Raw genomic sequence first — 20,412 nt, 5'->3', positions numbered from 1 at the left:
AAAAATGACGGAAACCATAAAATTGCTCCCCTTTAAAAAATATTTTTGCTTGCCCTATACTTCAATTTCTCCAATCTCACCTCCCACGCTCCAGCAAAGCAAGGATACCATGTTTACAAATTAATATAATACCTAGAAAGGTGAACCGATATAGAAGGATACAGCCCATATGAAGTAATAGCTGCCTAAGCATCAAGACTAGCATTTGTCACATTACAAGAGCCTCAAAGGCTACTTTTTTTTTCCCACTAATAAAACAGAAACTACGTCTTTTGCAATGTTTGCAGACGGGTTCTCTGTTAGCAGTCAGCATATTCCAAGTAGAAATGATTCAGCATCAAAACTCCAGCCATAAATAGAGAGGTCTTGCAGATAATAAACTAGAACAAATCTTGGTTTTGAATCAAGATCAGGCAGGCAAAGGAGAAACCCTCACCAATCCTGCTCCAACATTCAAAGAAATTTTTCTAGGTGCTCTATTTGTGACCAAACCCTAAAGTCCAATGAAATGTCAAAAAGCATAATTTCAAGGTAATAAATATGCTAGTTAGGTTATCAACGATTATGAACGAAACATGATAAAGATAGGGCCTTATTTAGATATTCTCAATGCAACAGAGAAAAATGTGAGTGTGTATGTGTGTGTGTCCGAAGAAAAATCATGTATAATGAGTCCATGTGATTGGACAAGTATAACCTGGATATTATTCATGGCCTACCTACTATTTCCAAACTTAATAGTGTCTTTTTCAATAAGTTCATAATAACGTTGAGGTTCAACACGATTATCCTGCACCAAGAAAAAACACATGTTAAGGAGAAATTAGAATCAAGATGACCTAAGATATCCATCTATATCACACAAGGTAATATAAAGGAGACAATGAAATCAACCTACATTAATAAAGGTTCCATTGTGCTTACAAGGTCCATTAAGTAAGGCCAGGAAATCAGATGCAGATAAGCAATTAGCATCAGGGAATTAAATATCAAAGAAAATGGCAGGTATAAAGTAATAGATTACAGAACTTGCTCACAGAGAATACAAACTCGCTCGTTCTTACCTTACTTGCTTTGTTAATGTTCCATCAGTTTGTTCTTTCTCCATTTGCCTGAAAAAATGAAAAAGTAAATAAAGTACAGAATAATTCCAGAAACAAGACATAAAATAAGATGGAACAATTAGCATGTTGCTTGCACCAGGAAGGGTGATCTGTTGGGATATCTGCCACTCTCCTTTCTCTACCAAAAAGATAACAGCTTTGGCGGTGCACATATAGGGATTCTGCCCATTAGAATGTCTTCTTAGTCAAAAACTATGAGGTCACAGATTAAGGGCAGCACTACAATACGAAGGTACACAACAGAAAGATTAAATGTTAGATTTGAGCAGAAATAAATTATCCCAGAATTAAACGAGTCCTCATGGTACAAACTTTGCAATGGTAGACTTGGCCCAAGTTGTGGCAAATAAGGCAATTGAGTTTGATCAAAACACTACAAAACTTCTTCCCCAACCACCCCCCCCCCCCCAAAAAAAGAAAAAAAAATCAACTTCAATGATAAGTTTTACGACTTTCAGCAAAAAAGTTGGAGAAGGAAATGAAGAGGTCAAAGGAGAATTAAATGTCATTGAAGAATAGATGGTGATTTCTTGGTTTTCCACTACCCCTTTCAAAGTTACAGGCAAAATTAGAGGCTTGGAAAGTTTTTGGCACTTTGGCTAGTGGAAATTTGTACTACCCCCACAATCAGAAATTTTCTTTGCTACAATAATATTCAAATTTTAATAGAGATTCTTCACAGCATCTCAATCACTGGCAACATGGTGGAGGGCCGGTTAGGAGAAGGGGGGAAACATGGGAAGAATCACAGTTGTAGGGGAAGAGAGAAGAGGGGACACACACGCACAATCACTCTCTTGAACATACTATCAATTTCAATATTCAATTCTGAATTCATCTACCATATTACAATGCATATATAGAGAAAACTCTCTTACATAGAAATAGAAACCTATCTAAAAATGGAAAGGACCTAAAGAAGAACCTAACAAAGTAAGCCATACCAAATAGGAAACTACCCAAAGTAATCCCTACGTAATCTACCCATTCAAATAAAATAAAATAGATTAAAAGAGTGCATCCTAAGTAAACAACCAGCCTTTGCCAGACCAGAAAACCGGTTTAGTATCAATCCTTAGTTTGGGCCTCCAAAGTGGGTCATGTCAGTCGAGCCAGGCTAAGGCGTCTACATGAGTTCGCCTCCTTTGAAAAGTTCGGATGAGGTCCAAGTATGCCGTCCGAGTCAACTCGCCATAGGTGAAATGTATCAGCTGTCTTTTTATTTCATCTCAAGCCCACCATGCTGAAAGGAATAGGTATTCTCATAACCACAGTGTTGGGCTTTCTTGTCATCCAACCATGGACGTCCCAAAAGAATGTGGCAGACTTTCAAACGGAGGACATCACACTACACCTGATGAATCAATCCACCAATGGAACATGTGAGCAAATACCTTTCATTAATCTTGAGATTTGTGTTGTTCACCCACACAACCTTGTAGGGATTCGGATGAGGTTCCATCTTCAAACCCAACTTGTAAACAACATCTTCAGCGACAACATTGGTGCAACTACCTGGGTCAATCACCATAGTACACAAGTTGTTATTGCATCGCACTCTAGTCTATAAAATACTGTTACGACGCCAATTTTTAGCTTCCTCATCGGAAACCTTCTATGTAGCCAAGAGAGGATGAATAACATTAGCAATGCTGACGCTCGTCATCACTATCATCATCATCGACCTCAATAATCTCACGCTCAGCCTCCAAATTAACTATCTATGTTGTCCGTTGCTCTTCCGGTACAAATGGTATGAAGTTGTCCTTGTCAATATAAGCTACCAACCGATTCGGGCACTGAGCAGCCATATGTTCGTACCCCTTGCACGTGAAGCATTGAATAGCTGCTTTCGGCATCACCGAATTTTTGCCATATCCACGTCGAGGTGGAGAATAAGGTCTGTTTAAACCTCGCCGAGGTGGGGAGTAAGGACGAATGGGTCAGGTAGGCGCCCTAGCCTGTGGTTTACTAACTGAAGCTGACTTCTCTTGAGAAAATGACTAGTGTGGGCGGGAGCTATCACCGCTAGAATATGTGTCAGTAAAAGTTCTTCGAGTGTAAGGTTTCCTCAAACTTTCCTCAACCTGATATGCCACCTGAACTATTTTCTCCATGGTAAGCAGTCTACTTCCTGCAAGTGCGGCACTGACCTCCCTTACAAACTTATATAGAAGACTCAAAAATAGACTTAGACACTAAAAAGGAAAGGCCTAATCCTATCCCTAACCTATTAGCTAGATTAAACTGACTAGGAAACTGAAATAGACTCAAAATAGAGTCCTAATCCAACCCAACTAAACAACTAAAAGAAAAACTAATAAAATCACTTAAATTGAACCATTGGTTGAACCGGTTCAATTTAAAACATTAAAAACATGAAAATAAACTAAGTATAGGGCTAATCCTGTATGCAACCTATGTACCCATATTTTAGGCCCATTAAAGTGGCATATTACACAAAAAACCCATGGGATCAAAGGCCCAACATGTATATAACCCAACCCTAGACTTATTCCTAATAAAAGAAACCCAATTTGGTGATAAATCTATATCAGGAAGCCATAGCGAAACTATGCCACAAAGACCTCCTCGTCAAACTCAAACTCAGAATGAGTAGCTAAATAATAGAACTTCGGCAATTGACATACTATCCTATATCAACTGCACAAATTTAAGGTGTACACCTTGCTTGTAATCGGCCAGTTGGAATCTCCAATCCATCACTAGAATATGTGTCAGTAAAAGTTCTTCGAGTGTAAGGTTTCCTCAAACTTTCCTCAACTCGATATGCCACCTGAACTATTTCCTCCATGGTAAGCAATCTACTTCCTGCAAGTGCGGCACTGATCTGTGGATGCAAGCCATTGCGAAACTATGCCACAAAGACCTTGATGTAGATCCAAGCCTCCTCGATTTGAAGTAGCCACCCTAAACCTAGGGTTATAGTAGGAGCCTTAGTATAGCCTATACTTAGTTTATTTCAGCTATACTTAGTTTTATTTTCTGTTTTGTAATTGAACTGGCTCAAATTGGTTGCATCCAATTGGTTCAATTTGGTCCGATTTAAGTGAAGTGTTCCTAACTTCCTATTGGCTAGTAGGATCTTATATCCTATTAGTTACTTAGGAATCTCAGCTATTGAAAGTGTTTTAAGTTGTTAGGGTAAATAGGTCTTTTGTTTTAAGTTGTTTATTAGACTCACACTCCTTCTACAATTTTGGAAGAGAGAAAGAATTTAAATTGTATTAGAATTTGGCCCTTAGGCTCTTATTATTAATAGAAAACATTGGAGGCTCCCCCCACATAATTTTGAGTTTTAAAAATACAATTTCGTCGCTGCTTTGCTGCTACTGCCATTGCTCCCGTGTGTGAGTGTTGCCTTGTGGATCTCAAGGTGAAGGGTGAGTGGACTCTCACGACTCCTTGCGTCTGTCCAGTACCGGGAGGTTTTTCTTCTTCTTCAATTGAGCTTCTTCAAGCTGCTGCTGCTGCTGCCTTTGAAGGAGATCAAACCAGTAAGTAATTTTAGTTTCCTACATGTATCCTTCCCCTCTTCATCCTCTAACCTAATCCATCCTTTCCCAGCGACCCAATCAGATCACTACAGCCAGCCTTCCATCCCCTCCATAAAACCTGCAACTATTCCTTCGAATTTTAGATTGATCCCCAAGCATTCACCTTCCAACCATCAGATCTGTGCCAAACTTCCAGCAAACATCCTTCCCTCTCCCTCCTACACTCGATCCCAATTTGAGTCCCATCTGACCATTAGAAACCCTAAATTCAGCCTATTTCCTAATTCCTAGAACCCGAAACCCTAACCCTAATTCTGCAGGAATTTTAAACTTAACCAAATCCAATTATTTTTATCCCATAATGACCCCCTAGACCTGCATATTAAAGCCGTATAAGACCCATTCCCAAATTCCCATCCTAAATCCTAGAATTAACCTAAAACCTAGTGCTGTCCATTCGAACCAGCAAACCCTTTTGCTATTGATCCTGTTATCTAGCTCCTAGTAGGTCTCCTACCTACATAGGACTACATTAGACCTCCTCGTCAAACTCAAACTCAGAATGAGTGGCTAAATAATAGAACTTGGGCAATTAACATACTATCCTGTCTCAACTGCACAAATTTAAGGTGTACACCTTGCTTGTAATCGACCAGTTGGAATCTCCAATCCATCGCATTTCGCACCTCAGCCCATGTAGTAACTTGCCTAAGACCTCGAGTCCGGTTCTGTTGTTAGTGTTTGACCCACCAGACCCAAACCATTCCTTCCAACTTACCTTCTGCAAATATCAATTTATTGGCCTCTGTCAAGTTGTACACTTGTACCATCTGAAGAAATTTCCAAACTATGAACCCAATCAAGATATAACTCGGGGTTGTGGTCCCCATAAAAATCAATGCCATCCAATCTATCTGCTTTGTCCACTCTATCTTTATATCGTCCAACCACATATAATGGTGGTGGTGGGGTGATGGGTAACAAGTCTTGGGAGACGGAGTTGGAAGAATCCACAAATAGCATGGGACTCTTTCCTTTCTCAGAAGCCACCAGTCAGTTAATCGAAGCTTGCATAGATTCCATCATTGTCTGAATGAAATTGACAATGATAGTGAGGGTATAAAATTTTGCATCAGTTTCCCCTTCATATGAATGGAAAATTACGCGTACAACCCATGTACTTTGCCTAAAGTACTACTCAACCCGAAGTTTCAAAAATCGTGCTTGTACACCCCCTGTATTTTTTCGAAGAATAGAAAATTAACAGTCTGTTAACATCTCAACGTTAAGTGATGATGTGAAGTATACTTTAGACATGAAATTACTCTTATACCCTCATGTGTCTGAGTCTCCACCCCTACCTTTAGACATGAAATGACTCTTATACCCTTGTGTGTTTGAGTCCCCTCCCCCACTCTAGCAACCGACCTTCTTCTCCCTCTCTAGCTCTGCTTTCGCCGGTGGCAGAGTGAGGGAAACTAAGAGGGTCAGGGGGAAGAGGAGAGAGTTGCAGAGCTAGAGAGGGAGAAGGTTGGTCGCCATTTGAAAAATGTGAAATTGCACCAATAACCCTAATTCCTTCTTGTTGTAAGGTACTATAAGAAATCAAACAATGTCACTAGTTAAAGCAAGGTTTAAAAACTCAATTGTATAGTGTCCGATTAAGAATTTCCTATTATATGATTTCTCCCAGAATCGATCGATCTATTGGGGTCAGTAATAAACAAAGAATTGGGATTAATCTTTTCTTTTGATTTTTAAAACCTTATATATAAGGGTTTCAGCAGCTTTTTTTTAAAGGGTTTGGCATGTAGTATGCATAAACGCTGTAAAAGCTCTGTGCCAAAGTGAGAAGCAACAAGAAGACAACAGCAAAGACGGAGATGATGGCCCAGGTATTGTTGAAGTAGTTATGCTTCAAGCTAGCCTTCCATGCGTCCCACCTGTGGTTGTGGTATCGGTTCACCTCCGACAGACAACCGAGAGAGATCGTTGTCGTTGATGTCATACACCACCTCCTGACACAACCTATGGAACAGCTCCACTACCTCTGCATCGCTTCCCAACCAGTGCTCGATGATAAGGGTATAATCCCATGTTTTGACCGCATGGTGCAGTGGTGGTCGCTGGTATGCATGGTTTCATCCCCTATTTTGTTCCCATTCCGAGGAAGGACGAGTTTTTTTTTTTTTAACGAATGAGGGGTTTCAACTACATCGAATTTGAGTTCTATTTTTTTTTTTGCCTGAAGAGGGTAGAATGGTCATTTCAAATGAAAATCAGTGATGACATCATCACTTAACAATCACATTCTAACAGACGGTAAATTTTGTAGTTTTTTTATAAATAGGAGGGGTGTACAAGTGTGATTTTTGAAACTTCAGGTTGAGTAATACTTTAGGCAAAGTACAGGGGGTGTACACGTAATTTTCCCTTGTATCACTAGCAAGAGAACACTCAAAGACAAACCGAATGGCAAAACAATAAACAAATGGGAATTTATAAGAGGATGGCAGAGGTGTAAATATGGAAATTTCAATGATAAACACAAGTATAATGTAAACGGGAAAGGGTTAAACGTGGATACAAGTTAAATTATGGGATAGAAGGGAGTAAGAGAAAAAGGGAGGGACAGTAAGGTCAAATCGCAAAAAAAGGTGGGGTGTATATCGTGTTACCGGTAGGCGCTAGAGGATAGTTTTTTATTTTGGAATCTGCAACTTCTCGAAGCCTCCGTCGAACTAGGGAAGGAATCCAACGAAAGAGTTGCGATAGAGGAGAGTAGAGATAGCCAACGGAGTTCGAATTCAATCAAAAGCTTGACTTCTAAACAGCGGTGGTAGATGGAGGTCATGTTCGAACCAATGGCCGCGGATGAGAGTTGAGTTCGATTTCAACTTCATCGCAGACGAGGAGTCAGAACAAATGTAAACCAGCAAACCGACAGGAGCAATGTCCAGTTCGGCTCAAGCTCAAAAAATCCTGTTCATTGGGGGAGGTTCGAACCAGCAATGGTGTCTTCTGAAACTAGGTATGAGGCCTCTCGTGTCTCTTTTTTTGTTATTTGTCTCACTCTCGCCCTCGCTTCTCTTCTTTCTCCTTTATTTTATTTAACTGTGTGCAACCCTATAAGGGGAAGAAAGTGCGATCGGTCACAGAGGGAGGCGGTGTTTTCTGGGAATCGCGAGTTTTTTTTTTTTTTTTTGTATGGGGGAATTACAAGGGGGTTGCTATGTTTGGGGTATCAGTGGAGTTGAAGGAGAGGAAGAGTAGGGGTGGTACGGAAAATGCGAAGGAGATGGGAGTACTAGTGTGATGGTGAATAGCAATGGAGAAAAGAATATAAGGAAGGACAATGAGATGAGATGAAAGAGATTGACAGAGAGGGAGATGGTAATCTTTGGCTCTGATACCAAATTGGTGGAGGACCGGTTAGGAGAAGGGGGAAAACATGGGGAGAATTAGAGTTGCAGGGGAATAGAGAAGAGGGTACACATATGATGCAGATTCATCACCGAAATGGACTTATTAAGAATAAGTCTAGGATTGGGTAATATACATTTTGGGCCTTTGATCCCATGGGTTTTCTATGTAATAGGCCGCTTTTATGGGCCTAAAATATGGGTACTAAGGCTACATACGGAATTAGTTACTATATTTCTTTTTATTTGGTTAGTGGTCATGTGATCACTTAAGTAATCATGTGACTTGGTTAAGTGGTCATGTGACAACTTAAGTGGTCATACTATTTTATTGTTATTTTGTTGAGCTGGATTAGGACTCTACAAGTCCAGCCATGTTTTAAGTCTATTTCCTTTAGTATTTCAGTTTCCTAGTCAGTTTAAGTTACCTAATAGGTTAAGGATTCGGTTAGGCCTTTCCTTTTAAGAATATGAGTCTATTTTTGTGTCTTTTATAAAAGGTTGTAAGGTGGACAAGCATAGAACACGAAATTTTATATTAATGAAAGCTTTTGCTGCTCTTCTTCTACATTGAAAATTTTTGTCTTGTGTTTGATCAAGGCTGGTGAGATCGGTGTTTGATCTGATTGACACCTTGCAGTGTGAAGCCCAGGTGGTTCTTTTGAAGCTCTCCTTCAAGTTCTTTAAAGATCTCTTTCTATTTTCAAAATCAAGACTCAAGAATTATTCAAGATCCTCTAACCAACTGAGCTGCCCTTGCAACAACAGTAAGTTAGAATCATCCCATCCATACCCATTCTTCTCCTAATAATTCCGAACCACCCCAAAAACCTAATTTTCCCACCCATCTCTTGAAACCATCCCATCTCCCAAAATTCTTAACAAACCATTCAGCTAACAACACCTTCCTATAATTGGATCGAGTATTCTCCTGCCCAATTGGAATACTCGAACCAAGCTCTTTTCCCATTACTCCATTCAAACTACAACATCCCTCCATCACTGAACAACATTCCCATAACCTAAATTCTGCCCAGACCAAACCAGCCAGCAAAATCCCTTCTTTTTTTGTTCAATCTCTCCACACCTGCCCCTATAGCATTCGATCCAAACCCTAACCCTAATTTCACCAAAAACCCTATTTTAACCTAACAAATTCACCTGTTCATTACAGATCCGGGTTTACTGGCTCCTAGTTGGTCTCCTACCAATCTAGGACTTCATTAACATACGCACAATCACCCTTCTAGAATGTTTCATAAATATTTTTCTGTCCAATGGGTTTTTATGCAACTGTTCAATTGATAGAATATATTTATGGAATATTAAGTTAAGGAAATAAGTTACTGAACATCATTACCATTTAACACTTCACTGCCCTTGAAAACGTACAGACGCCATCTTATATCTGGTTTCCGAGCATCAGGTGGTTCATTAAATAGCAATGTTACACCTGAAAGATAGAAACTTCAAATTAACAAGGATTAACAGGATATTAACAATTATTGTATGAATTGATTTTGGAGCCTTCTTGGACAAAGGGCAAGGGAAAAATAGCTGAGACAAGAATGACAATCTCTCCTAAATGTCAGAAGACAGATATGGACCTCATCCATCACCTTCTTCGGAAGAAGTCAAGTGACAGAGTCATTGCTCTTCCTTTCACACTGCAGACATGCAGACTACAGCCAAAGAAATACATTCCTCACAGGTAAAAAATCAAACCACAACCATTTCATGATTTTTAACATTATCTAGATTCCAGAAAGTAGAGAACAGGTAAAGACAGCAACGAGGTTACCATCAGAACCTATTTAACGCCCCAAAAAACTGAAAACAAGCAAAAGCAACTCTATAAGAAGTTCTCCAAATCCCAATAGGCTCCTGATGCCGGAGCACTTGGACCGGGCTGAGCTTGTTTGAGAACCGGGTCCAAATTTGGGTCTTGATCTTGGAGGATATTTTAGGATTTTATTCATTTATATTATTGAGATTTTTAGTAATTTTTAATTATGGAGTTTTAGATAGAGTTAGACACTAGGTGATAGTTTACTATTTCAAGTTTCCTAATTGCTTTAATTTCCATGTTGTGTTAGTTTCTATTTGTAGGAGTCTCTTATTTTTCTTTTATATGCTTGTAATCACCATCGTGGGAGTGGATTAGATGAATGGAATAGTAAATTGGTTTGAATGTTGTCTGCGTGGCCAGAACAGCCAGCTGGCTAAGTGTGCTTCCCCCTTCTCTCTTCTCAGTTACTTCAAGCAGATCCGAGACTCCCCTATCTGGTGTGTTTCTCTCTCTTACTTCCTTTCCTCTGTTGTTCGTCGCCTTCTACTTCTTCTCTTTTCCTCTTGTTCTTCTATTCTTCTTCTTCCTTATAATATTCGGTTCTTATGCTACTGCCGAACTGGTAGGGCTGAGAGAGGGTTGTTCAATCTCCTGTTCTGGGTAGAGAGTCTTCACTCTAGGGCAATTCGGATCTTAAGAGCTGAGACACAAATCCCAACCCTGCTTTGAGATCAAACCAGAGGTTGTTGCTGGTTCTGCAGACCACCGCAACCCTGGTTGCAGGAAATAGTTACTGGTTTCGTGGTTGGTTGCTTGGATTGATGTTGGATGTCCTCGAGAGGGTTGGGAAAGCCAATTCATTGTTCAATCTCCTGTTCTGGGTAGAGAGTCTTCACTCTAGAGCAATTCGGATCTTAGGAGCTGAGACACAAATCCCATCCCTGCTTTGAGATCAAACCAGAGGTCGTTGCTGGTTCTGCAGACCACTGCCAAACCATGGTTGCAGGAAATAGTTACTGGTTTCGTAGTTGGTTGCTTGGATTGAAGTTGGATGTCCTTAAGAGGTTGGGAAAGCCAATTCATTGTTTTAATTCTCAGGTCGAATGATGAACAGGTGAGAGAAAACTTCCAATTGAAAGCCTTCCCCTACCGCTGGTTTCTTCTTCCTATCGTGAGGAAGAAGAAAGGGTCTCGTTATTTACATAAATACCCCCTTCTTAATTGAAATTCTGTTTTGTCCTTTTTATAAAGTTTGTTCCAATATAGTCCTTGCCTTTTAAATTACATTTACCTCCATGTCCTGATTTCATTGTTAGCTTAAAAGGGTCCTATATTGTTCCATATAATTACAAGATTGTCCTCATACCTGTTATTTGAGTTGCTTAACTCTTGGGTGGACCCATTGAACCTAAATAGGGTCTTGTTACTCGGGTTCCGCTTCAGCTCCATTCATTCCAAAGCAAAATATTTTCCTAAAAAATCATTTGTAATTATAAATTTATTTTGTATTTGTTTGTGCTTTGTATTTTTTATAATTGAACATGAAAACACTTTTAGACAAGGTAGATTGAGTAAAGGACTCCATCCATATAATTGGGTCCATCATGGGTGTCAATGGTATGATTGATAATTTACCATTAACTTTTCTTTCAAAAATAAATTGGAGGTTGTTTCCAATTTTTTTTAGGAGAAAGTTTTCTTTCACCCACAGTGAAGGAAACACCCATGAATCTAGAGTCATTATTACTCCCTCCTCCCCTATTTGGTAGAGATCCAAAATGCCCTTCACTGTTCACTGGCACCCATCCAAGTGCAATGATGGCCATCAGTGAAGGATTCCTCCTTTTCCATGGCTTGAGCAAAATTCGGTTCTTTTTGGTATACATAAAAGTAAATACCTGTAAAATATTTTAGACTGAAACAAAACGGGCCATGTGGACATAGGAATTTTGATCCTGATTAAAGATACATGTCATTGAGAATCTCACCTCTAACACGATTTGTTTCAGCAGCAAGCTTCCCAGACAGCTCAAAGGAAGGTTTTTGCTGCATTTCACAACACAAAAGGGTAAGGAACAAGTAGGCAGGAAACAATGAATAACAACATAAAGTATATTGTAAATAATTTTAAACAAAAAGGACCACTCCTCTAAGTCAAGGTAGCAGAATAAGATTACTCATAATTTTCCACTTTCTTTCAAGTTATTTAGAACTTCAGCTCAATTTCTTCAGGCCATAATATAGCTTCCAACTAATCAGAAACTCCAAATCATGTTCTTGGAGCAAATAACAAAATATTATAACTAATTTGAAGAAACTATAATATAATCAGCTGTGGGACCAAGTACAGTCACTTCCTTTTGCTTTTCTTCCAGGGCCTCCTCAGTAGCCTTCATTTTAGCTACTGAGTCCTTATCCTCATCCCTGCTCAGGTATGCAACCTCATTAGCAAAAGCCATGTCAAGGCTATCAAATATAGTGTATCAATTGTGAACCTCTCACAGTAACAAATGACACAAACAGCAAGGTAACAGCAACATCTGTGCATGTACCAACCGAGGTTTGAGATTGCAACGGAATAGGTCAAAATTTGGTACAATTTTGGGAAATGAAGAAAAATGAGGGGAAATAAGGGAAATACTAATAATTTTGAAACAAAACTTAAAGCGATGCTTATTAAGTATAAATATACATGTACTAATAATAATAAAATAAATAAAGTGATAAGAATAATTTTGCACCCTATTTTGCTAGTGTAAGCATTCAAACATTCCTCAAATCTAGTAAAAAAACACTTTTGAACCAAGATACTATGCTTTAAGAACAAACTTCTTTCTTGAAGTGTCAACAGAAAATATCTCTTTGCAATCTTGTTGTGAGAGCTTAAATGAGTTTGGGAAAGGTTTGAATCCCCAAAGGCTTGTAAGTTTTAAAAAAATTAGAAGCATTCTAGCGATTTCAACTTATTTCCCTAATTTCAAATCATTTTGCCAATTTTGACTCATTTCGACTCAGATTTTGGTATTTTATATGAAAGAATGTGACATTTCAATTACTTCGACCAAATTTTGACATTTCGATCATTTTGTTTTGCTTATTTCAACAAATATTAGTATTCTTTGTATTTTGCAGCGATTTCGTTTCGAGGTCCATTGAAACCGAATATTTCGACCATTTCTATTAAAGTTTTGAAGACTGGTACCAACTACCAACAATTATTGGTATCATTCATCAACAAATGTTTATGTGTTAGTTCCAAAAGGCTTCAGGCTAGACAAAACCTGAAATAGGACTTACTTCAGTCCTGCAGCAAGACAAGGGTTGAAACGCTTTCCTTTTAATGAGTGACCCCATACTTCAGCCTTCTTAACCATAGTTTAAAATCTCGCGATATCTCGGTATCTCGAGCTGGTCGAGATGGCCGAAATATACCGAAATATCGCAGAAGTATGGTATTTTTTCTGCCATATTTCGGCACTCCATCTCGGTGGGTTTTTGGCCATATTAAGGCCCAATACTTCATGTACACCCTTATTTAAGCTAAATAAACACATTTAAACCTTCATATTGCAAAAAAAATGAACTCAAAGTGGTGTTTTGGGTTTGCACCCTTGATTGACAGTATACGGTCGCCGACCCTGATGTATAAATAGTTAAATACACAGTGATTAGGTACTAAAAGACATGTAAGAAATTTAAACAAAGTAATGAAACAAAAATAACTCATAAGTCATAACTCATAAACTCCATAATAGTCAATAGTCAATACACAAAGTCACAAGTTCACAACTCACAAGAAATATCACGAAATATCACCGAAAAATGAACTTTTTCCATTTCCCCTTGCCATTTCGTCTTGGTACTGTCGAGATTTCCAAAATATCCCGATATATCGACGATATTTCGCGAAATCTTGAACCATGTTCTTAACAACAAAGCCCTTCTAATGACATGGCTTCTTTCCTTACTTTTGATTTTAAAATCATAAATAAATTAATGATGTTCAGGTGGTTTAAGAAAGTGGCACATATAAACTTTTTTTTTCTTTTGAACAGATAGAAACTTCTCTATTCTTCTTGTTATTGATGAGTGAAAATGTCCATGGATCCATTCACTGTTAAGAATATCCAAACAATACTTTAATGTAAATATTTAAATTTCAACCAGCAACTCACCAGCTCTGCTCAGATCCTCTTGGGTATGCTACCTGAAACAAAATAAAATTTGACCACTGGTTAGACTTCAGGCAGCACCAAAAGGTGAAGAATAAATGGTGTGCATTCATTATCAACCATAGTAACAGACACTAGTACAAAAAGAATCTGCTGCTCTCTATTAATTTTTATGTTAAGGCCTAGGGGTTTCAAACCCAAAAAATAAAGAACTTTTCTGCAATTATTCTGAATTCAATTGAAGTTAAAAGAATAACCATCACATAAAAACAGTAAAATACACAGAGACACACACGCACAAACGAACAATTAGAGCAAAAAATATGGGCTAAAGGTACCAACAGTAATGAAAGAGAACAAAATCAACATTGCAGTAGTGGCTATCATACATAGCTGTATACTAGTGGCGCTCAAACAAATAAAACATGTCAAACATTAATTTCTATACAATGGTTTAGTTCATACCTCTGATATCATTACTGAGGTTCTATAACATTTATGATGAAATATATAGGCAGAACAACTATCAAACAGGGCTTTTACACAATAAAAGGTTGAGATTGTTTGAACTAATTAACTTGGAAATGTTGATTCAGATTTTGTGCAAGGAAACATATATTAGTAATGAAGAACTGGAGGAAGGAGTGGATACCACCAGACACCTCATGGCGTGCTCCGGCACTCGGAGGTGAACGGGAACTGTGTCTGTTCCTGTGACCACGATCAGTTGGTGAGGTTGACCGGCCATGTCTTGATCTAGATGAACCTTTATCATCTCTATCCCTTGCTGATCTCCTCTCACTTCTAACACTCCTCTCAGTTCTCTCACTTAGAATTTACTTGTCTACACCCCGTTCCCTGTCACTGGGAGCTTCCCTCTCCACACCCCTTTCCTTATGTCTCCCCCTATCACTTTCCCTGACATTATTCCGCTGACGTTCCCTGTCAGTAAATCTATCAGCCTCGTGCTCAGCCTGAGCTCTTTTCAGGCGTTTTGTGTGTGGAGAAGAACGTGATACAGGAGAGACCGACCTTCCAGGTTTTGGAGACCTACCACGAGTTGATTTCTCTTTCAAGGGTGACTTCCCCCTGTGAGAAGAAATGGTTCTAACAGGTGACCTCTTTCTTGGAGAGGTTCTGCGCCTCTCAGGTGACCTTTCTCTCCGAGGAGGACTCCTCCTCCTCACCGGAGAATCTGAACGATCTGATGAGACATGTCGTATTGGCGACCTCCACTGCATCAATATACTCATCTGAGCACAATAAAAAAATGCAACAAAGAGTCAGATACATTCAAAAACAAAGTCACTGAAACACAAATAGAGAAAGTATCAATGCTATGATGTTTAAACTAATGCTCTTTCACCTTAAACACTTCCAGGCTCTAAGGTCACTCATCTAGTATAAACAATTGTGGAGAAACATCATGCTTTCCTTCTTACGGAAAATAATGAATACATGAACTACGAACCAAAACCTACTAGTTTTCTGATGCTTTTCTGCTAGTGCAACCAATTACCAAGAGAAAACGATATTTTTCCAAACGAATGCACATAACAGGAACTTGTACAAACCTAAAAGTCAAAATCCTTTTCAGCAACTGGTTGGAAATACTACTAATAAGATAGTTCTCATGGGTATCAAGCAATTGAGGGATGCACTGCATCTTGCAATTAGCAAAAACAGAAAGGGCAAGGGAGTGAAGGAGCATATATAACTACAAAGAAAAATTACTTTTTTGGATTCCGCCGAGCAAAAAAATAAATGCTACAGAGAGTAGCTCCAAGCCTACAGCAAGGTTGACAACATGAGAGAGATGGAGATTTGACGCTCAAAGTTACTGATAGGGTTTTAAAATGCCGGTGCTCAGTGATCACAGGCCATCTCTCTCTCTCTCTCTCTCTCTCTCTCTCTCTGTCTGTCTGTCCTATATCTCTTCCTTATTTTACTTGTCAGCTCTTTTTTCCCTATTTATTTTAGGGCAGAGCTGTTTGTAACCGACCTGGTTACAACACAATGTTGTAATCATATTTTGTACCCTTTTTTCACCCTTAATTCTATATATCACTCTGTCGGTGTGTTTTTGTAATTTCCTACTCCTTTCCCCTCTCCCTCGTCCCTTCTTCTTCGTTTCCAACTCCCTCCCCTCCCCTCCATATCCCCTCCGGCTATTCCTCTCCCTCTCTCCCTGGCTCTAGCTTCAGCTCTCCCTTCCCCCTTCACAGTTCCTGCTGCCAGCAACTCCCGCCCCCTGCCCTCGCATCCATTTCTGACAAACCCCTCCAACCCATGGCGAACTTCCTCCCTCTACCTCAAGTGAAACTCAAGACTTAAGACTCAGAAAATGTTCCGCCTATAGATCAATGGATACCCAGGCTGGCTGAAGCCCGGAAAGTATTTGCCCCCGAAAAATTCTCGACATGTGTTAGCGCATGAAACAACGACAAGAGCCCGGGCTTTAAAGCCTTTCCCTCATTTCAAAACCAACTCATCAACCAACATTGACAAGATGAGATTGCAAAGAAGACTAATATAATTATTACCTTTTGTCTTTTAATAAAGAACAAGAAATCCATGACTAAAACAGTATTTACCAACCAATAGATTAATGAAGAAATCAAACCTTGGACACATGACCTATTTGATTAATGGGAGGACCTCTGAAACCATGAACCAGCACCACGACCATAGAACTTCTTGGGTTTGCACCACCTGTGGATCTGCAACTAAGAGAAACTCAGAGCTTCCAATGAAACCTGATTGAACGTATTTGGTTAATGGTCTCGCACCGGCTGCCACTGCTATTAATTTCTATCATGAACAAGGAAAAGAAAAGCACTGTGCGATTACCACACAATTGATATGACAAGAAGCCTGACTTCCATTATAGCTATGGGTGAAATGTTGCACCTGGTTCTTTTGATACAAAGCTCTTGGCCTCTAATTTCAGTGATGAGCGGCCCTTGTGCTCATTGGCAGTTTGACTGTGGAGACTGTGGACATTGGCTACTCTGCTCACTTGGGGACTAATTAGTCTAACTGGGCACTCAGAAACGAAGGGTTTAGAGGGATGAGGGAACTACTGCCGCTATCGCGGTCAGAGACGAAGGACGGTAGAGTGAGCGTGGGAGCGAGCGACAAGAGATGACAGAAATTCCATTAGAAACGTAGTTGCTGCGGTGGTGTCTCTCTCTCTATTACATTGAGAAACTACCTTATTAGACTTTCTATTTATTAACCACATCATTGAATGGAGGGCAAAAAAGACCGGTTACAAATTCTGTTTGTAACCTGCTTGGTTACAAATAGATGCACCCTTTATTTTACTTGACAAATTAACCTTTATTTTTGTTATTTCTTTTTAGGGAGAGGCATAGGCCCTGACCCTTACCTGGCCAAGCCTAACCCAAGCCTGCCCTGATTGGCCCTAATTGGTTAGGGCCTGACGGGTTGGCCCTGATTGGCCCTAACCCTGTTTCGCCATCCAAGGTCGAGCTAGCCCTGACCTTGACCCTGACCTTAACCTGCAGAGATTTAACATGATAATGTAGTGCTAAACCCGATCTAGGGAATTCTAGTGGAAGATTAGCTTGCAACAGGATCACATGTTTAAGAATAAGAATCAAATTAGGAGACAATTGAATAACTCAATCGGAAAAAGAAAAAAAGGGAAATTTATGAAACACCCCCTGAAAATGGGCCGATACTCAGATCACCCCCTGCATTAGAGCCCTATACTCAAGTTAGACCCTACCGTTAGTTAACTGATGAAGTTAGCTAGTTAAATTTTTTGAAAACCCTAAACTACCCTTGAGAAGAATATAATTACTATTTTACCCTTAGACCTAAAAACCCAACATGTACTCTTTTTTTTTTAATTAAAAAAAAATGCAACGGCAAGAACTCCACTCTGAGAAGCAGAGACGGTGAGATAACACTTCAACCCTGACACATCAGCCTCCATGCACCGACATCTCCGCCACACTCACTCATCGCATCAGCCTCACCACAGCCCCCACACACCAATACTGGACATCAGCCTCCATGCACCGCACCACTCGTGTCGCCCAGCCCCCATCGTTGCAATCGAGCCCAGCGCCCAAACCCATCGTTGCAACCCTCTTCAACCATTGCTACCCCTGCCCATCGACCATCGCCCAGCAAAATCAACCCATCTGCAAGCCTGTGCATTGTGCGCCCCTGAAACTCACATGCAGCCGCTCCACATAGCAGCAAGATCTTTTTCTCCCCCGCCGCTGATGGCAATAATCAAAGAGACAGGGGCAAACCTTCCGCCTCCACTGCGTTTCACAGTTGAAACTCGAAATACTCTCTCGCATAGCAGTAAGGTGTTTTAAACGGTAAAATGACGAGCAGACGAGACAATTTCAATTTTGAAATTGAAACGGGTGTTCAGCTGTTTCACAATTTCAGCTTCAATTGATTTTGCTTTCTCATAAATAAGGTAAATAAAGCATAACAAACACCTCCTCCACTACCGTTCTTGGAACAATCTCTCTGGGTATTTTAAAACCCAAGAGACAGCGGGTGGCAGTTACTCCGATGGTGACTCAACGGCGAGGCAAATGAGATGGTCAGTGCAGCCCATCGGTCATCGTCGGTTTCCGCCACTGGTAAGGTTAGAGGGAAAGCCTTGACTTCGTCGGTTTTCGCCGTTGCTGGTAAGGTTACAATTTCAAATTCATCATTTCAAACCTTCTCTCTTTCTTTTGTCTGATCCATTCTCAGCGTTTTTAGTCACCATCGGAGCAGCTGCCACCCGCTGTCTCTAAGTTTTTTTTTTCCCTTCTCTCCGGCGAACTTATGCTTGAGATTGAGTTGCAGGTGTGAGGAAGAGGATGAAATTAGGTTGAAGATGAAGGAAAGGGTAGTATTGTAAATTTAATTCTAATGATTTAGTACAAGGGTAAAATAGTCCTTTTACACCAATAACTAACAGCAGACTAACACCATTAGTGTAGAGGGGGTGATCTGAGTATCGGCCCATTTTTCAGGGGGTGTTTCGTAAATTTCCCAAAAAAAAAATGATATGATAAAATTTTAGTAGATTGTTCTAATTAATCAGTATAATAGGTCTACTGGCCTGTAAGTATTCTGTGGCAGTTTCGGGAATATCAACACTGTCCTTGAGTGTTTCAGTCAGTGCACTCTTGATTACTGCAATAGACTTCCTATTAGAAGTTTCCCAGGAAGCATGTTCATTTTTCTCAACTGTAGTGCTGGAGTCAGTCAGGTCTGCAGGTTTCTTTTTCCTAAGGCATAGATCTAAGTCCTTGAGGCATAAGAAGACTTCCATTTCTTCTAACCATTTCTTGAAGTTATCACTAGTCAGTAAGGGGATATCAAGAACACCGGTACTGCAGGCTTTGGAAGACATCCTGGTTGATAAAATTATCTAATTAATTACTAGTGTTTATCAAACCAAAAGGATAATAATAACTTAGATATTTAATCAATACCAAATCCATGCTAGTTAAAACAAAACAAACTAGCTAAAACAAGAGTTACAACCATGTCCACATTTCTAATCTATGGGTCTTGAAATGTTGTGGTCCTCTCAAAACTTTGATGACATCACCTTTGGGTGATCGGCCACCTACTTTGCAAATCCTACTTGATAACCTTGATGACATCACCTTCGGGTGACCAGTCATCTACTTTGCAAAACTGCTGGACAACTCTAACCTTAAGAGGGACCACCACCTTTGGGTGACTAGTCACTGTTAAGATTAGGGTTTTCCCTAGCTTGTATGCATTTTAATTTACTTTGATGGCATCACCTTTGGGAGATCAAGCATCTACTGTGCTGCCCTTACTTTAAACCTTGGATCATATGTGCTATAGTTGAATTGAACCTTACCACTTTGGTGGGTTTAATTTTATTATACCATAACCCAATATGACCCTATAAACCATAGCTAAATGGGGCAGTTACATTCATTATAAAAGCATTTATAATTTTAACCATACATACATTCAGTTTTTGTACTCTACAGTACGTGTCATATCAACCTAGCTACAGTTCCATGCTCATTAATGTTAACAAAATAACCCAAAACAATCATTAAAGTACTAGAAATGACACAAAAGCATCGATTTAGAGCAAAACTGGAACAAAAACGATGCTATCACAGTCCCATAACAGTTCTGAACAGAAATCTGTTTCGAAACAGAAACAGAATCTTCAAAATAGAAACAGAAATAATGAAACAGAAACAGAAACATAAATATGTTTCGAAATAGAAATAGAAACAGAAATCAGTTTATAAACTAAACCAAACCGATTTTTGTTTCCCTCTTGTTTCCCCCTTTTTTTTTTTTTTTTTTAATAAAAATTTTGGTCATTGCCGGTCAACTGCCAGAGTT

The 20,412-nt window shown here is 39.5% G+C and overlaps 1 pseudogene; it reads right to left on the bottom strand.

Annotated features, from left to right (window-relative positions):
• Positions 1–1,060: 1,060 nt before the first annotated feature.
• LOC122667292 lies at positions 1,061–15,301 on the bottom strand (annotated as a pseudogene).
• Between the last annotated feature and the right edge of the window lie 5,111 nt (positions 15,302–20,412).

The sequence above is a fragment of the Telopea speciosissima genome, chromosome 7, assembly GCF_018873765.1.
Source record: "Telopea speciosissima isolate NSW1024214 ecotype Mountain lineage chromosome 7, Tspe_v1, whole genome shotgun sequence".
Taxonomy (NCBI): domain Eukaryota; kingdom Viridiplantae; phylum Streptophyta; class Magnoliopsida; order Proteales; family Proteaceae; genus Telopea; species Telopea speciosissima.
This window is presented reverse-complemented; position numbering and strand designations above follow the sequence as displayed.